This window comes from Maniola hyperantus, chromosome 16, assembly GCF_902806685.2.
Source record: "Maniola hyperantus chromosome 16, iAphHyp1.2, whole genome shotgun sequence".
NCBI classification, from domain to species: Eukaryota; Metazoa; Arthropoda; class Insecta; order Lepidoptera; family Nymphalidae; genus Maniola; species Maniola hyperantus.
The window spans coordinates 8764688-8776903 of NC_048551.1; the positions used below are offsets into that span (position 1 = coordinate 8764688).

General features: G+C 37.0%; 1 protein-coding gene and 1 long non-coding RNA gene across 2 annotated transcripts in view; one reads left to right on the forward strand and one right to left on the reverse strand.

Annotated features, from left to right (window-relative positions):
• rsh (radish) overlaps positions 1-12216 on the reverse strand; it is a 269843-nt gene that overhangs the window by 172335 nt on the left and 85292 nt on the right. Inside the window, exon 2 of the mRNA XM_069503824.1 lies at positions 87-114. The gene's annotated coding sequence lies outside the window, so the exon portion shown is untranslated. The remainder of the gene's footprint in view (positions 1-86; positions 115-12216) is intronic.
• On the forward strand, positions 6447-10525 carry LOC138403393 (uncharacterized). Its single transcript, XR_011237652.1, has 3 exons — positions 6447-6583; positions 7668-7782; positions 7896-10525. It is a non-coding gene; the product is annotated as an uncharacterized lncRNA (long non-coding RNA).

The window sequence follows — 12216 nt, forward strand, 5'->3', positions numbered from 1 at the left end:
AAAAGCATTGAAAATATCAAAAATTAAAGGAACTTAATAAAATATTTCTAATAGAAAAAGTTCAAGCTTGCGATTTCCAAACTTACCAAATTATTTTTTTCGTCGACAAATGATCTGAAACAGAGTTATTAAAGCTGTTAATAAAAATCACTTCTCGGTCGTAAGTATTGAAACTGTGTTATAAAATACTAGATGATGCCCGCGATTTTTAAAAATCCCATGGGAACTCTTTGATTTTGGGTGGGATAAAAGGTTTAAATATGTCAATTTCCGGGATGCAAGCTACCTCTGTACCAAATTTTATATAAATCAGTTACACGGGTAGACAAGAATAGTAGATAAGAATTCCGTGGGAACTCTTTGATTTTCCGGGATGAATCGGGTCCCCAGGTTGTAAACTAACTCTGTACCACATCGAAATTGGGTTAAACTGTTGGGCCGTGAAAAGCTAATAGACAGACAGTTATAATTTCGCATAATTTGTATTTGTAGCTTGTTACAGTAATTAAAATAATTATTATAAGGCAAAACACATGTACAGTACATGGCATGGCAGAAAATAATGTACATCGGCCTTTCGTAAAGTGTTGTCTCTGTCACTCATACCTATAGGTATGACGTTCTGTCGGTCTCAACGACAGAGACAATGCTTTACAAATCTCCTTGTAAAGGTCAATGTACATTATTTTCGGCCGCTTACTGTACCTACTCGTAGCAAAGAAACAAAGTGATCCTTTAAACTTTGAAGTCGAAACGTAATACAAAAAAAAATTGTAAAAGGAGAGGATTGGATTGTATTCGCTGGAAATATACCACGTCATTCGATTGCTCTTTAGAATTTATAACAGAAGTCCTCTAATTAAAGTCATGTCCCTCAAGTTTTGTTATGAAAAAGTCAATCAACCCCGCCGGGGAGCGTCGCCGAGAGCACTCTCGTATTTAGACCCATGTCAGAACCATTGTTAGAGCTCTGTAGGAGAAAATCCAATATTCGCCAAACTTCCATTGAAAATCTTCGTCTCTGCATCTTTTTGTTACAAACAATATTATTGTTATATAGAGCATATTATTATTGTTCAGTGGTTGGTTTGTAGCATGGTGTATCAAAGGTTGATTCTAGTGCTTTTAGTTATTTGGTCGCGCTTTCGTATTTTACGGACCTGGTTTTCAGTGCTTGCAATCACTCCAATATCTTTCTATATTCATGTTTTCTATTTTCAAACTTCTCAGTGTGAAGCCGGCGCAATGCCAGTGTCCGTACCGGATCGGTACCAATAAATTACTTACTAAACGTAGGTAAGTCCCCATCATTGAAATAACGGGTGCAAAACATAGGTGTTTGGTGTGCTACTGGTATGGTATTCCGTGATCTGTGGCGCATACTGATACGATAACTGACCGATATTGCACCGAATAAGTCAGGAAACAGCCCCACGCCGATGATATGAATTATATTTTATACATACACGTATTATGTATACGAGGGCTATTGCTTATTTTGGTTTATACAATTGCAGATACTCGCATCAGTTCACTATATTGGCTGATTTATGAGGTTAGCGGACCGTTGCTTTCAATAAATCAATATACCCGATACGTAATGGTATGATAAATGAGTCGCCTAAAAGTTGGCCATTCAATGTAATGTGATTTCGTTTTGTTGACTGAGTGAGGCCGAGGTCCAATTCTTCACTAATAAGGTTGATCCCGGATTTCTAGCTTCCCAAATTCACTGTCACATTAACGTCAATGAAACCTTAGGAAAATCTCGGTATTATATTAAAAAAAAAACGTTTTTCATTCAACCAAGAGTTTCATGTCATATAGTTGTTTAACAAATTTCTAATCTCTAATTACAAGGTTGCTTAGTTAGAGATTAAAATACCTGCAAAATTACAGGCAAGCAAGGGATATAAAGTTTCAAATACGATCTCCCTGTCATTATAAAGAACGAAGAAAGTGAGAGTTCATTGTACCTTATTAAACTACGCGTATACCACATTTCACGACAGTTTGGGACCTTATAACAAAACGTCGAAGCTTCGACCAAACGAGTAGGATGTCTACTCATGTGATTCGACGTCACTGGCAGGCGTCACATGTTAGTACATTAATTGACGCAAGTAGCCCTAATGTAGTTAAAATTTTCTATAATTTTACGTCAAAATAGCCTTAATTTTGTCATATCGTCGATTCAGAATCAAATTGAGAGTTATCTCACTCTAGTTCACTCTGACTATACGCAGACGTCTCTTTCTTGTCTTTCTTCTTTTCATCGAAATTGAAAGCGACAATAGAGCTTGTTGGGAGAAGTAAGCAGATATATAGGGGAAGTAAAAATGTCGTGTTTAGTGATTTATTTGTCGAACGGTAACGCATAACCACCTGAGCTGACAAGTTTTATCGCCCATTATTACGGGCAGGCGTATTTTTTCATTAATCCCGGGAAAATTTATGAGTTATAATATAAAGTGGCCGTGATTAAAATCAATAAAGCGCCCATGAAAATAATGTATCGAAGGCACTTTGGAATGTAAAGTATTTCTTCTTATTGGAGTAAGTAGGTATGTTGTTTCAGTATAATGATGTTGAAAATGGGTCGCGAAGATAAAATAAATTCATACCTATATTCATTGAAAATAAATTCTGCATCATAGAGCGGTTTCAGACTAGCATTTTATACGCGCGTATGAGCTCTTTTTTGGAAGCGCATCTAGGTGCGTATAGGCGCGCCTTTTGGCACACGCTCAACTCGTATGAGCGCTCGTAGCGCGAGCCGCAGGAGACACCCTCCCCGCGCGCCACCACCGGTTCGAGCGAACACGCCGAAATATTATGCCCGTATACGCGAGTCCGGTTTTTTGAAGCACGTGTAAGCGCGTATGCTGAAACGACCGTATGTTGTAAAAAAATACGCTAGTCTGAAACCGCTCTTATGCAGCGTTACTTTGTATAATACACGGAACTTTCTGTTCCGTGGTATAATACTATTATACATACTAGCTAATGATCAGCATGCGTTGTAATGTCTCCACCTATTGTACGTTGATAGCACTACGTCAAGGTTCCAACAACGACTGTACAAGGTTTTAGTTTTTCTTAGTTTCTGAAGTGTTTTTATGTTTTAAAGTTGAAACAGTTTGACATAGTGCTGTAACTGCAATTATTTATCTCTGGTTTACTAATAGTTTTGTTCAGATAATAATATGATTCAAGCACAGATACATAAAATAACAGGAGAAATTTATCATTTTTTAAATAAAACCTAAAAGTAAATCAACTGTTTGTAGACCAAGCTAGATTCAAAGTTTGTTTAACACAAGACAGAACACAAATACAAGAGAAAACGGGCATTTGGGCGTAAAATATGACCCCAAACGGCTTCGGTTTGGTCCTTTGATCTAGCGCACACAGTTACCGCACTGTTCAAGAATAAATGGTCAAAGTTTTTGCTCAAGGAATTGCTTTGACAAGCTTTAGGTCTGAAGTAATTTACCGTCAGCAAATGGTTTACGTTTCTTACTAACATATTTGTACATTTTTGGATAGGTACCTAAATTACACAATTAATCAGCCTGTTTGCGTCCACTGCTAGACATAGGGCTTCCCAAGAGCGCGCCACCACACACGATCCTTCGCCTTCCTCATCGACCCACTTCCCGCTACCTTCTTAAGATCGTCAGTCCAGCGGGTTGGAGGTCCTTCCACACTGCGCTTGTGGTCTCCACTCCAGAACACGTCTGCCCCAATGGTTCTGCGGCAGACGTGGCCTGCCCACTGCCACTTCAGCTGGCTAAATCGTCGAGCTATGTCGGTCACTCTGGTTCTCCTACGGATTGCCTTGTTACGGATTTTGTCTCTCAAAGAGATACCCAACATAGCCTGTTCCATAGCACGCTGAACGACTTTGAACTTTTGGACAAGGCCAATTGTCAGTGTCCACGTTTCAGCGCTATACGTCATCACTGGTAGGACACACTCATTAAAGACTTTTGTCTTTAGGCTTTGGGATATCGACGAATGGAAGACTTGACGCAGTTTTCAGCTGTATTATAGCGCGCGTGACGTGTGGAATGTGGATGGGCGGGGCGTCCCGTGTCCCCCCGCCTCATACCCCGATTGCCATCTTTACCTGTCGCGTACTATAGTCATATCGATTACTTGAAAGCTAACTTAATTTTCTTGTGCTGTATAATTATAAGATTTACGAAACGAAGCTTACGTATTGGAGCTTACTTGGAACTAATCGGATTAAATTTTACCCAAGGATGGCAGAATTGGTTTATAGATGAAAACATGGGGGCCACACTATAAATAATTCATCTTTCCCACCTGCATTAAGAATAAGTTATCAGACTTCAGAGTATAATCCCTAATATTATAAATGCGAAAGGGTGTCTGTCCACTTACTTTTCACGATTTGGTAGGTAGGTACTGATAGACAAACCTAATAACCTAATGATAGTGCCATTTTAAAAACCATGTCTAAAATATATTAAACTGTGCATGCCTAATGTAGCAGTAGTAGCAGGCTACTTTATCCGCGTGGATTTAGGTTTTTAAAATCCCGTAGGACCTCCTTCATTTTCCGGGACCAAAAGTAGCATCTGTTCTTCCCTGGGAGGCAATGCACTAGCTGTCCCTGTATCAAATTTGGTTAAAATTTGTTAAACGGGTGGGCCGTGAAAAGCTAGCAAACAGGCAGACAGACGACGGACAGACACTTTTTCATATTTAATTTATTTTTAAACTAGCTTCTGCCCGCGACTTCGTCCGCGTGGACTACACAAAAACTTCGAACCCCTATTTTACTCCCTTAGGGGTTGAATTTTCAAAAATCCTTTCTTAGCGGATGTCTACGTCATAATAGCTATCTGCATGCCAAATTTCAGCCCGATCGGTCCAGTAGTTTGAGCTGTGCGTTGATAGATCAGTCAGTCAGTCAGTCAGTCAGTCTGTCATTCAGTCACCTTTTCCTTTTACATATTTAGATTCAATTAAACTTTTACAAGTAGCTACTTTTGAATCGTCAAATGCATCTACCACTGGTTCCTACCGAGAACCAGCAAGAAACTCGGTGGTTGCTCTTTTCAAAATTTAGAATGGTATCCAAGTAGGATGCATTAAGATTTATTGTTCCTTGTGTATCATGGAATTCCGCAGACTAACGCCCACTTCTAAACTTGTAGTTCTTGATTAGAATTTTTTGATTTGCTTGGCCAAACAGTTTCTTACTTTGACAACACCAGAGATGTTAATTTTATTCGAGAAGTTCTAGGAAGTATATAATCTGTTTTTGATTTGAACTGAGGTGAGCTTTAAACTAAACAACTTCTATTACCCTTTGAAAGTTTCATGAGGTACGAGATACATTCCCTAGAGAAAGACAACGATCTCCACTTATACTTACTTAGTAACTGTAGAGACATCATAAAAACAAACAGATTGAAAATAAAGTTTTAATATGATTGGTAATATTAAACTCGGTATTCGAGAACTTTTATTTACATTAGTCTTATGATAAAAAAGGTATGAAAATATTCTTCTAACTTTGAGAACTTCTAAGGAAATTTCGAACTATCGGGTCCCAAGTGGCATTGCAAAAGTTTCGATATTTATTTTTATTAGAAAATATAAATATTAGGTGATTCCTTTTTTAAAGTTGTAATAAACCTTATTATTATAGCAAATGCTACACTAAATAAATAATTTTATATAGGTAGCCGTACCATACTATGGAGACTCCAGACTCACCATTATCGTTTACAGTTTCATCTTTTAGCGAAATGTTTTGTTTTTATTTATTTTATTTTAATTTTAAGCTGTACGAATTTTTACAAAAAAGATGTAGGTATCTTACACTTGTATGTAGAACACTGCAAATTAATGACGGACTGCACCGTCTACAATATAATTATGTGATTTATTTAATTAATTTTTTCGTGAATTTCATGATTCTAGGTCAACGGGAAGTACCCCGTAGGTTTCTTGACAGACCGACAGACAGACAGACAGGCAGACAAACAGACAGACAACAAAGTGATTCTATAAGGATTCCGTTTTTCCTTTTGAGTTACGGATTCCTAAAATCCCAATAACCTGAAAATAGGCACTATAAAAATAGCTTGATTACTTAATCCATACTAATATTCCATCTGCTATATTTTCACGGCCTATCCGACCGCATTCCAACGTTTGGTACAGATATATTTACATCCCGTACTAAATCTACTTTTTATCCCAAATAATCAAAATGTTGCCACGGGATTTTATCCACGCGGACGAAGTCGCGGTTGAATAGTCTCTAAGCGGGCATGTGTAATAACGACACAAATATCAGGCTCACGAAACTGCTATAAAATGGTACGAAATACCTAAGCTTGCATTTTACGAAGTATTAAACCATAAAGTACATAAATGCCCACTCTCAGTGGGTACTAGAGACATTAATATGGCGTAGGTATATGCGAGAGCACGTTTTCCACCAATGTTGCCTCCCGCTGGTCTGCTCTAAAAGGCCTGGAAAAACAGAAAGCGTGACGATAGCTGCAGCTCTCTCTCTGCCTCGTATTCTTCATTTCTGGTAAGAGTTTTTTTTTTGGAATAACAATGTGGTGGGTTTCTACTTTTATAGTCTCAATAGCTCAAAAGTTATAGGACCGGAAAGCTTAACGCTTAGTTGGACGGGAAATGGGAATATTACTCATCATGATGAATTGATGAATTCTTTAGAAAAAACTTTTAGATTCTTCTCCATATCACTAAGAAACCGAGATTTCTTTTCCTAGGTTATTTGAACACGTGTATGGAATACATTACACTACAGGTGTACGACGCGAGCCCGCGATGTAGGTCTGTACCTATAGGTACCGTTTCTTTTCCAACTTCTCGCCGCATTAAACACGAATTCGTCACGCGTTCTGTCTTTCCAAACCGCAAAGGACTAGCGGTGGTGGTTCCCTGCGGACGAGCGACAAGCGGGCTGGTTGTTAATCTAGTGGGAAAACTCTTATAAGTAGTCGTCTCATGTATACAATGCCCCGCTGCTATTCTCTTAATGGAATTAGAAAAGCGTACATTAATAGTTTCATCTAGTCTCAAAAATTTCGTGGAAACTTTGATTTTTCAGGAAAAATATCTTTGTCCTTCCCCAGGATGCAAGCTATCTCTTAACCAAATAGATGACGTAGAAGACAACTTTGACCACACGGATTGTTTCTCTTTGTTTTTCCGGGAACTTTGTTCTTCCCCAATATGTGCCCCGAAAACGTAGAAGACAAACAGACATACTTACTTTTGCATTTACAATATTAGTATGGGGTATAGATTCTATACTTAGGTAAGCAAACCCGGGATGGGTTAGCTATATAGTTATTAGTTAGGTAGGTATAGATAATATCTTATCTTATTGCTACTACGAGGTAAAGAGAAGTTGAAATTGCTTACTCACGAAATATTTAATGGAGGCCAATGAAAAGTTTCGAAGTGGAGCTTGAAATATCTTTGCTTAGCTCATAGATTCCAAAGAAGTAGGTTACTTGACTGCTCTGTTTAATTTATAACTCACTAAAACTTTATAAGTGGGCATACCAATTACAATCTCAGTGCAAGGTAGGTAAAAATCTGACTGCAGTAACCTAAGTATAAATCTTTCTGTTTTTTTACAGTTGTTAATTTTTATTTAAATATTTAAGTTCTCGTTTTTCATACGAAAATCAGAGAAGAAACTCATGAATCACTAAGTATAGGAGATACGCAATGAAGCGGACGCGTTTTGAAACGGTGAGTGTCTGTTTTAGCTAAAGTTTAAGCGCACAAAGTTGGCCTAAATAAAATACATTTTTTCTTACTTCAAAATAATTTTGTTCGTGAGATACTTACTTTTATATTTACAGACAAGAACTTGAACAGAATCTCTTCAGTCAGTAATTTTGGAGAAAAGGTCTCTTAGAGAAAAATCGCGGTGCGCAGCTGGCGAGCTTTAAGTATATTATCAAGTAAAGAAGAAAAAAAATGATTTCGATATCGTAAATTAAGTATATCGTAGTGCAAAAGAGCGTTTCAATTCGAAAGATTTGGTTAAACTGAATTATGAAACACATGTGTCTCTTATTTTCTAAATCAATGAATTCAACACGTCTTCGTCTTACATGATTATGTGTAAAGTGGTTTACAAGGGGTGATTTCAATAAGCAATTTCGAAGCTCTACTTCTTAGCAAGATGCTGTCGTAAAGTATAGCTAGGTACTATGTTTAACTAGGTATAGTACGCGACAGATAGAGATGACAATCGGGGTGGAGACGCCCCGCACACCCGCCCAGCCCCGCGCTAACCCGGTGCGGGATAACGCGGGTGACGTGCAGGTGTGCAGGGTGTCCTCCCGCCTCATACCCCGATTGCCATCTCGACTTTTCGCATACTATAAAATAAATACTAAATAAAATAAAATAAATAAATAAATGATACAGCGCGAATACACATGTCACGTTTAGTAAAAGACCAATAGAGCCCACAGAGCAAATTTACTGCTCTTTGCACTTTATTTAAAAATTTATTTCAATAATTTTCTTATGATATTTGATATCACCTAAGTAGGTACTTATTAGCAACGTTCGAAAAGTTGAACTTAGAAAAGATATCTAAGTTTACTTCCTAGTAACTTCTCGCATATACTCTGGTAGTATTTTCATGAAAAGATTAAGTAAAAAGTCGACGTAATCTCCCTCCCTCGTAATAGAGTTTTATAGGAAAACTGTTTTAGCCAATATTCCTGCGTTTGTCCGTATCATTGCGGCTTAACTTCTGTTGATGACTTGTCGAAAATCGTTGAGGAAATCTTCGGAAAGCAATTCTGAAATTTGTTTTCTTTGTTATAATAAACTGTATAGGGCTAAGATTAACCATAATCCTGTCTTGTGAAAGATGGAACGTGCTCGTGTTGAAAACGCTTATTCACTTAGAATTGTTATAGATTTAGATTTAAGGCGAGTCACCAGAGCGGGCAGCGCGGCATGTAATTAAACCGCTTGGCAACGTTAAAATTCTGTGTGTTCAAACGTTAAATTTGAATTTAATAAATTATAGAAGTCCTGTTGAAAACCAGAAACCTAAATTTAGCAGGTTCTCTGTAGTACTTAAAGACAAATATTTCCATGTAAAAACTATGTGCCAAGTCAGAAATTTCAGTATTAAATAATTCGTTTTAGAATTTTATTTTAGCTTCTTTCAAGATTTTATTTGATCGAGTGAAGTACTTCCTATTGTGTATCAAATTAGCACATTCCTTAGACAATGTCTTTAGCTATATTGTATATTGTTAGCAAGGCCGTTATTTAATAGTATATACCTAAAACATTTGATCTAGCGAACCAGTTCTATCCACTTAGCCTCGGCGACTCGCCTTAACTATAGTTTGTTTTTAGCTTAGTTTGTAACGATAGGGCTGGCATAATTATAGGTCACCTATAAAAGCCCTTTCAAAAAATCTGATAAAAAAAACTTGCTAATGTCCAGAAATACGAAACCTAGAAAGTAATAAGTAGACACTGCCTTAACGTCTATCACGCAATTTTGCTTGGGACTTTGTTAAAGATAGAAATGATGATAGGCTACATGCAAGTTGCTAAGCTACACTTTAGCCCAGATAATTATATGAGCACTAGCTGATGCCCGCGACTTCGTCCGCGTGGAATTAGGTTTTTTAAAAATCCCGTGGGAACTCTTTGATTTTCCGGGATAAAAAGTAGCCTATGTCACTCTCCAGGTCTTTATCTATACCCAATCAAAAAAACACGTCAGTCAATTGCACCGTTGCGACGTGATTGAAGGACAAACCAACAAACAAACACACTTTCGCATTTATAATAAGGGTACTGATTAAGATAATAATGAGTAAATACACTCATAAGCAAAAAGTCATGGTATGTACAGTAGTCTTTATTTTGCATTTTAGAAACAAATCCATAATGAAAATATTACAGAAAAAAATGTAAGTAAGTATACCTTATTACAAAATTAAAAAACCTACTCCATCGAAAAAATCCCTAAGAAACTTCAACTGGTTCCATTATAAATTTTCTATTGTTGTGTAAATTAATTTCATTGTTTCTTGCAAGTTAACTTATAGGTCGTAAGTGGCTACAATACAATAAGTAGGTACTTCAATTTAGGAGCATTCAATTTCTATTCCTTTGAGCGATGCTGTTTTTCTAGAGATTTTCCAAGATTGAAACCGCAGTCGAGTTGTGGAGTCGAAACAAGGTGTAACCAGAACGCTAGCAAAAACTTAGCGTTATTGTTATACTACCTAAACACAATCCAGTACCAATAACCATTTGCCTCATTTTGTAGTTTTAGTGATTTAGTATTTTTCAAACCTGAAATGCGTGCAAAACTCGGGTCAATGCCCCTCCTTCGACGCGGCATTTACTCCGTGTGGCCAACTTACGCAACGTTCGTTGACCTCAAGCGTCAGTCAGGTGTTTTATTTGCAATATATCGTGAACTTTTACAAAATATAGGATTGTTTTTTCATATCAGTAATCATCAGTACTATTACCTGTTTTCGTTTTTGCCAGCGTTGTGGTAACACCCTGTATACTAGGGATGTGTATGATTTGGTAGCAAACCGCTTTAGAAAAACAACATACATAAGACATGCTTTCCAATAGGAAAGCAGCCAAGATACTCAGTAGTGAGGAAGTGATGCGATGAGAAGGCAAAGATGTCGTGGCAATAATATTATAATCTAGTTCTAGGCGCATGTTGAACTTTGGAAGCTTTCACACGGCACGGTAGTTGTAAAGTACTCAAATGTTGGGTATCATTCGGAGGCCCAAGCTTCCCGCGTTTCCAAACGTTGCAATTCAATCCAAGTGGCTAATAATTTGCTGCTATAGGAAATAGAAAACCAGTAGGTAAGATAAAATTATAGTGCAATAAGCCAATTAGAGGTTTTAGATTTAATTTAATTTATTTTAGTTTTAATTTAATGTTGTTTTTTTTAGATTTAAGTTTATAAATAAATTACCCTTTTTAGTATTATGTTCAAAGATTATAAATAAAATAAATGGACAAAGGAATTAGATCATAAGCCTACGCACTGTTTCACTTCACCCCCAATAAGCTATTTAGAGTTTACTCACTATTTATCATTTTCAAAGGTTATGTATGGTCAAGTAAATTTTAAAAGTAGTTTGTAAAGATAACAAAGGAATACTTTCAAAGAGTTTACATACCAAAGAAAACATTTTTCGTACCATTTCACTCAGAGCAGGCCTAGCAAGACTTTGGTGCCAAATAGTTTGAATTGGCAAAGTTTTTGTACTTAAAAGTTTTAATGGGTATTAGATAGACATAGTTAAGAGATCCAAAAAGTTAAAGTTTACTAAGTACTTATTTAAGAATTAAAATAATGCTACTGTCTCATCAATTTATTATCTGTTCTTAGATCATATTCTCTGCTATGAAAATACTAGTAAAGTATTCTTTTCATTTAGTTCGAGATGGCAATTGGAGTGGGGACGCTCCGTACATATGACACCCCACTTTTTTTTTTTTTTATTCATTATAGGCAAACGCTTGACCGCAATCACACCTGATGGAAAGTGATGATGCGGCCTAAGATGGGACGCGTTTACGTAGAAGATGCCTATTCACTCTTGTTTTAATACAGCAATACCACTTGATACAGTAATCTTACTTTGAAAGTCGAAAATAGCAATATTTGTTCATGAACACATTTTAATTTTTTTTTCTTGTGATGTAACCACAAATTCACGGTTTTCAGATTTTTCCTCTAGTCTGCTATAAGACCCACCTACCTCTATAATTTCATGATTCTAGGTCAACGGGAAGTACCCTGTAGGTTTCTTGACAGACAGACAGATAAACAGACAACAAAGTGATCCTATAAGGGTTCCGGTTTTCCTTTTGAGGTACGGAACCCTAAAAACAATGAAGTGTGATACAAAGGACTTGCATTAGCACAATGGGTTCGCTCATATCACGGAGATGACTTCAAGACTCAGTTACTATGCGGCGGAAATGGCTGAATCCGGCAAGCGACAGTACGCTTCTCTCATTGGGAACTAGCTTCTGTACTTAAGACTTGTAACTTGAAAACTTACTGATGAAACTTGTATTTAGGATGTATGCTATTACCATACTTAATGTTATAAACCTGAAAATCTGCCTTCCTACTTATTTGTTAGTTA